Source organism: Benincasa hispida, chromosome 3, assembly GCF_027475165.1.
Source record: "Benincasa hispida cultivar pf3 chromosome 3, pf3_genome.v1.1, whole genome shotgun sequence".
In the NCBI taxonomy this organism is placed as follows: domain Eukaryota; kingdom Viridiplantae; phylum Streptophyta; class Magnoliopsida; order Cucurbitales; family Cucurbitaceae; genus Benincasa; species Benincasa hispida.
Window position 1 is genome coordinate 68065724 of NC_143480.1, and position 6619 is coordinate 68072342.

General features: G+C 35.7%; 1 long non-coding RNA gene across 6 annotated transcripts; it reads right to left on the bottom strand.

Annotated features, from left to right (window-relative positions):
• Window positions 1-1942: 1942 nt before the first annotated feature.
• On the bottom strand, window positions 1943-6246 carry LOC120074263 (uncharacterized). Of its 6 annotated transcripts, none has more exons than XR_016528337.1 (8): window positions 5820-6246; window positions 5540-5659; window positions 5413-5455; window positions 4512-4634; window positions 3650-3733; window positions 2966-3034; window positions 2813-2883; window positions 1943-2670 (listed from the first exon to the last, which is right to left on the bottom strand). It is a non-coding gene; the product is annotated as an uncharacterized LOC120074263 (long non-coding RNA). The 6 variants fall into 6 exon arrangements; XR_016528336.1 differs by having other exon boundaries at window positions 5400-5455; XR_016528338.1 differs by having other exon boundaries at window positions 2392-2670; window positions 2976-3034; window positions 5400-5455.
• Between the last annotated feature and the right edge of the window lie 373 nt (window positions 6247-6619).

The following is a 6619-nucleotide window of genomic DNA, read 5'->3' on the forward strand; positions in this document are numbered from 1 at the left end:
TATTTGGCATAACTGTGGGCATCATTTAGCAAGTCGAACCATCAAACACCATGAATCTTCTAATTAGTAGAGCCTAATTGGCTCAAATGCTCTGATACCAAACTGTAACGACCGGATCCTTACACATTATGGTCCGAATGCTTCGACATACATACTTAGACTTTTCTATCATGAGATGAGTTTTGGTAAAAATCTCAAAAGAACATATCTAAGATTTTATTAATTAGGTAGAAAACTATATAAAAAGTTTATGTTACAAAACACCAGGATCCATAAAACATTAGCGTAGTGATACAAAAATGCATATGCCTATAATAGTGAGCTTGATGGTTGGCCATTTGAGCGATGTCCAGTTCTGCCACCTACACTGTGTCCTTACCTACAAAGTCTGTAAAATAGGATGAGTATATAATATACCCAGTAAGTAGTTCTCACATAGGGTAGTAACCAAATGCACAATCACATGCAACATGTCCTGAAAACATATGACTGAGACGAAAAACATATAATAACATGTGATGATCGGTTATGCTTCTAACGTAAATTTCTCCACCTTGGTAGGAAGATGAGAACTTAAGCGAAAACTAACCCATCTGATGATTAGCTATGCAGTCAGTAGGGCCAGAGTTGCATCCAACATCAACCATTAGCATAAACATAAGATTGGACTAGAGGGGTGCAACCATACATAACCTGTTAGTCCCTAGCATAAACTTGACATAGAATTGGGTCTAGAGAGGTGCAACCATCATGCCCTGCTAGCCCTAGAAGCATAACCTTTATCTAATTAAAATTTAATCTTATTTCATCGTTGTGAACAAACATAATGCATGGGGTCCCTTGTCGATAAACGTATTTTAAACATGTAATGCAACATAACAATAACATAATTATGCAACATATTAAAGGTACACTACCATGAAACACTTAAAGAGAGGGTGAGATAAACTACTTACCTTGACTGCGATCCTACTTATTTCTTATTATTTCTTATGGTTTAATCAGTAGAGCTTTCCCTCTTAAACCAGAAGAAAATTTGGGCAACACTTCCCTCGCGTTTCCTTCTTCTAACTAACAGAATTACTTCACTCTTTCCACACGATTTTTACTACTGAGTTTTGTTTGAGAATGAGTTTAACTTTCAGCGCAAAGCCTCCTATTTATAGTCGTTTCCAGCTCTTCTCTGTGTGACAACTCATCCTACAAATGGCTTCTTTAAAATTACTTAGGTTTAAGAATTTCTCTTAATAAGACACCTAATTTTGGCTAACGTTTGCTCTTATGTCATCAACCTTTGTTTGTATTAAATTTTAGGGTTCTCCATGTATAATCTATAAGATCGTGGCAAAATTCAATGCATAATCCATGCTTCTGTCCAAATCTTGCACTCTCTGTTCTCAGAATCTCGCTTTCTTCAGCTTTCTCGCTGGTTTGGCTCTCGTGTCTCTCGCTCTCTCCAGCTTTCTCGCTAGTTTTACTCTCGTGGCTCCCACTCTCTCCCACTTTCTCGTTGAGAATCTCGCTCTCTCTAATTTTCTCTCTAATCTCGCTCTCTCCAATCCCACCAGTGTGGCTCTCTCCTTCTTTCTCTCCATCTTTTCTCTCCAACTTCGCTCTCTCCCAGTTTTCTCTCCAATATTTCTCTCCAATCTCTAATTAATCCTCCTTGATTCTTCCACCTTATTCGTTATTTTTGGATAATTAATAAATTTCTTATTTTTTTTTTCCAATTCTAAATTTCCACCCGATTTTCCTATATATTTTTCATTCTTAATTATATATTTTATTTGTTTTCCTGCTTTCTAAATTAGGGTTAGGATATTACATTTACCACCCTGTTAAATAAAATTTTGTCCTGCTTAATATTTGACATTTAATTTTCTGTAGTGTATGCGTACAAATTTGGGTTGTTACATGTTATCCTAGGTCATTTTAGTTTGAAATAGTCAGGTTGAACAGTAAATTATCGTTATAAAGAAAAGTGATTGTTTCGAGGTCCAATCTTATGCAAACTCATTACATAGGATGCTCCCACTCACATGTCTCTACATGAATGATTTGTGGATCACATCATTTGTATCTTTATACGAAATGGGCCACATCCAATAGTGTTACTTGGATGAAATACCCAACTTCATCCATATACTTACACTAGAAGAAATTCGGGCTTTAATGTCAGTTTTAAATCGACATTAAAGGGCTTCAATAACACCAATAGCACAGCCTTCAATGTTGGTTGCAACTAACATTAAAGGTCTTTAGTGATTAAAGCCTGTCAGTTGCAACCGACATTAAAACCTGTTTTTTTTTTTTTAATTCATAACCGACATTGAAACTTGAATCGTCCATTTTATCAATTATTGTCTGTTTTTTAAAGTTCCCTTGCCAAATCCATTTTTTCGGTAAAAAAGTATAACATGACACATCATCATCGAATGCTATGGCTATGACATATTATTCATGTATGGATTGTAAATTTATTACATTTAATCAGTAAATTCTGCTATAGAATTATAATTTAAAAGGCATACAATAATTCAAACCTTGAAAACACAAATTACAAATAATACAAAGATTATGATTTTACAAGGGCAACAGAATCTTCCAATAAGTTTCATTAGCCAAAGCTTTATCTGCTCTGAGTTTCTTGAAACTAGAGCTCAAGCCACCCTAAACCAGAATTCATTAAGAAAATGATGGTTATCTATCTCTCAAGGCCCTCTCAGTTCCACATCAAAATCTTGTAAAAGAAACTACAACGTGATTCTAATCAAAAGAGATGAGTTAAGAAAGAAGCTTTATAGACTACCACCTTGAGCACCCCACAAAAAGTTGAAAGAGGGCAATAAACTGGGGTGGCTCTTTGCCTTGAAATATACGACCCTTCCAAAAGAAAAAAAGCATATGATAAGGAAATTCCCAAAGATAGAAACTATTTATCACGTATACTTTATATTTATGGTACCTAAACAAACCTCCCTTTCAGCGAGTTGGACATTGTATTCGTCAACCGTGTAGCCATCTTTTGATCTTCCTGAGGTTTGAAATAATAGAAAATGGTTTAACAGCAATAAACACATATGTTTATGTACAAAGGCACTTAAATATGTCATGATATGAAAATGTAAGGAATGAGAAAACATCCCTACACTTGTTTACAAGCAATTATTCTTTTACAGAAATCAAGAGTACTTTCATTAGATCAAGGAAATCATCTTCTATTATTCCCTTTCTTAGAGAATCAACACTAGTTATTCAACTCAATTGGCAAGTGTACCACCACATTCCAAGTTTAAGTATGTAACTTACAATAGTTAGATTTTCTCAAAATAAACCCTAAATGCTAACTAACCTCGATGCTATCCTTTCCAAACCAAGAGCACAAGAAATAATCTTCTTTCTTCTCACCAGAGTGGTAGGTGTAAAGAATGATGTAACAGTCTCCACTATAAAATTACACGTGTAATTTGATAGGCAAATTCGCTGGACAGTAGTAGAGCAATGTAATTTGATAGGCAAATTCGCTGGACAGTAGTAGAGCAATGTAATTTGATAGGCAAATTCACTAGACAGCAGTAGAACAGTGTGAAAATATTAAAATGTAATTTATGGAATCTGAAAAGAAATTGAAAGCTAGTAAGTTCATTACCTAGGGAATCATCTGAAGAAAAGATGAGTGCTTCCATCCTTTCAAATGGCTATCTTCCATGTATGGTTCCAGAAATCCAATGAACTGAAATGATGAAAAAAAATACAGCAATACTGTAATCTCCTATCTGCAATACGTTTACTTAGTCGTTTTCAGGTTTGCTTCATCCACTATCTGCAATGAACATATGGAGTAACCTATAGCTATGTGGTCCACTTCTCTAGATCCTTCCCTCTCTAATTGGTATACTCATCCCTTCTAATAAATTACGAGGATACTGATAGGATTGGGTATAAGGGGTTATTAGGGGTATGTTAGTAAATAGTTAAGTAGTTGGTTAGGGAAGTTTGGTTATCAATACAGTGGATAGGGAACGGGGAAAGGGGGCAATATTTTGGTGAATGATTTAGGACTTGAGAGTATTCAAAGGTCTAAATACCTCAAATATTTGATTTATCTTGTATTTCGTTATCGTTTATCTCTCAATATATTCGGGTTCTACCAGATACAATTAAAGGCAAGGGAACAGCAGCAGAAGCATGATTCAATATTTCCTTGTGAAAAAGAAACAAACTTTTCACTGAAAGTTGCAGTGTAACAAACTACCTTCAGGAATATACAAAATATGGATTATTGAAACATAAAACATGCATTTGGATTATTGAAACATAAAACATGCATTGGGATATCAACAGTAACCAGTAACCACTATATCCAAACTTCTGAACATTTGAAGTAATTGATTTGGATTCCAAAACATACTATTCAATACCAACAGAATTGAATAGACAGCACATGCGACGTGTATTATAACTCTTTGGGAGAAAAAGTGAAGCAACTTATTATGAATGCAGAGTCTGACCTCGGGTTTATATGGAAGCACAAATGAAGATAAAAGAGCTGATCTTGGTGGGGGAAGAACATCAGGAACTGTTCCTGCATGTGTTAAGCCGAGAAGACCTTGAAGACCTTCATAACTCAGCTCCTGGATTTGAGAATTAGATTAATCAATGCAAACTAGATACCATGCATTTCTATATAACTGATGTCAGCAAGTAAATAAAAAATTTGCTCTATACGAGGACCATTGAGAAAAGGAAAATACAGCAGGCAAAATAAAAGAAAATCACAAAAATTCAGAATACAGAGCTAGATACTAACTATTTAAATCAGATGTTAAAGAACGCTAGTAGACCAAATTCATCATAAATTTATCATAAATATTCTGAAATCATCAATAACCACAGCACAGACCGACGAAAAAGTCCTTTAGATCATTAGATTCATATTCTGAAAATGCTCATAAAATAAGCCACTCCTTATTGTGCATTGTTTGTATGTAGTCTGCATAAAGGTCAATTCAAACTCTATATAGAAAAGAATAGGACTGTAGAGACAGCAGACCGTAAAAAATAGGACTGTAGAGACAGCAGAACGTAAAAAATAGGCAACAATGTTATCTTTTAAACAATCTGGAAGAAAGAGAACGACAAAGCTTTCAAGATTATATCCACTTGGAGAGTATCTGATTTAATTGGAATTATTTACGTATCATTTTAATGATTTTCATATTATTAGTATCAGGTTGTTTTGCATGAGTATTAACTGAATAACCTATGCCCACATAAGATATCCAGAAAGGGTATGCAACAAATTGTGACAATCTTATGGCTTCATATGGTTTATACAAGAACCATTTCAGAACTGTGGAAACCAAATAGGCTGTTCCACAACACATTACAAATCCTACCTCATTGCATTACCTCAAGAAGAAAATACTCGTGAAAATCACGAAATTCATTTGGCCTGGTAAGAATATCAGAAAAAGAAAGAGTCATAATAGGCGATCCAAAAGTAAACCCACTAAAACAACACTCTTTTTTATCTTACTTGGGGAGTCCAGTATCTGCATCAAACCTCTGACTTTTAAAAAATTTAATCAAATTAAGCAAACCAGCCCAATCAGTATCCTCCAGAAGAATGTCAAATTCAATCAAAAGAATGAGGAACCTGCGTTACTTTACAGTTTACACAGGTTAAGTGACAAATTAAGATACAAAATCCAAATTAAGATACAAAATAAACGAATAATCCCATCACGTTTCGAAGGAGAGCTCAGAAAATGCAAACTAAGATATAAAATCAAACGATAAAAGTATAAAGCTTTGACCTAATGATTCTGAAATCCTCGCAGGAGGGAGACGAATAGCGTCAAAATCAACTTGGGAGAGATCTATCCCAAGCCGACCAGTCGTTTCCTCAATCTCCTTCATCAGCATCACGTCTGCCATGACGAACTAACTAGCTCTGTCGGCGGCAAGATTTGAATGAGCAGTAGATCTTCCACTGCAAGGATTTATTTAACGTAACCTAAGATCATTTTCGTCTGGATGAGATGATCTTCCACGGAAAATCACTAACGTAACCTCAAATCTTCCACGGCAAGATTTGAGAGTGCAGCGTGCGACGGCAATTGATGAGATGGTGTCAAGCATGAACGGCAAGCGGCGGGGCGAGGTGCAAGGGCTGGTAATGGGAGGGAGGAGGTGGCTGATGGGGAAAATAGGGTTTAGAAGAGAAATGAAAAAAAAATTGGGGTGGGGGGGGATGGGGAAGCGGGAAGCGGGAAATGAAAAAAAATGGGAGCTTCACAGGTCGTTCGTATTTACAACTGGGTCAAAATTACAGTTTTACCCTTGCAAATACATTTTGTTCCTTAAGCTCCCATTGACCCTCTATTGAACAACTTATTTGTAGTATCTTTTATAAATCATATCCCTTTCTACCAAGAGAGGGTAGGGCCCCATTGTTCCAGAATAGGCATCAACACTTAAGAGAACAACCTATCTGTTATCTCTGAGTCAGGTAGGAGTGAATTCTATCTTGCATAGCTATGTCTCCAGCTATCTACCCAGACTTATCCCCAAAATAGAAGGCTTATTGAGCAGTGCTATTGGACTATTCTCACCT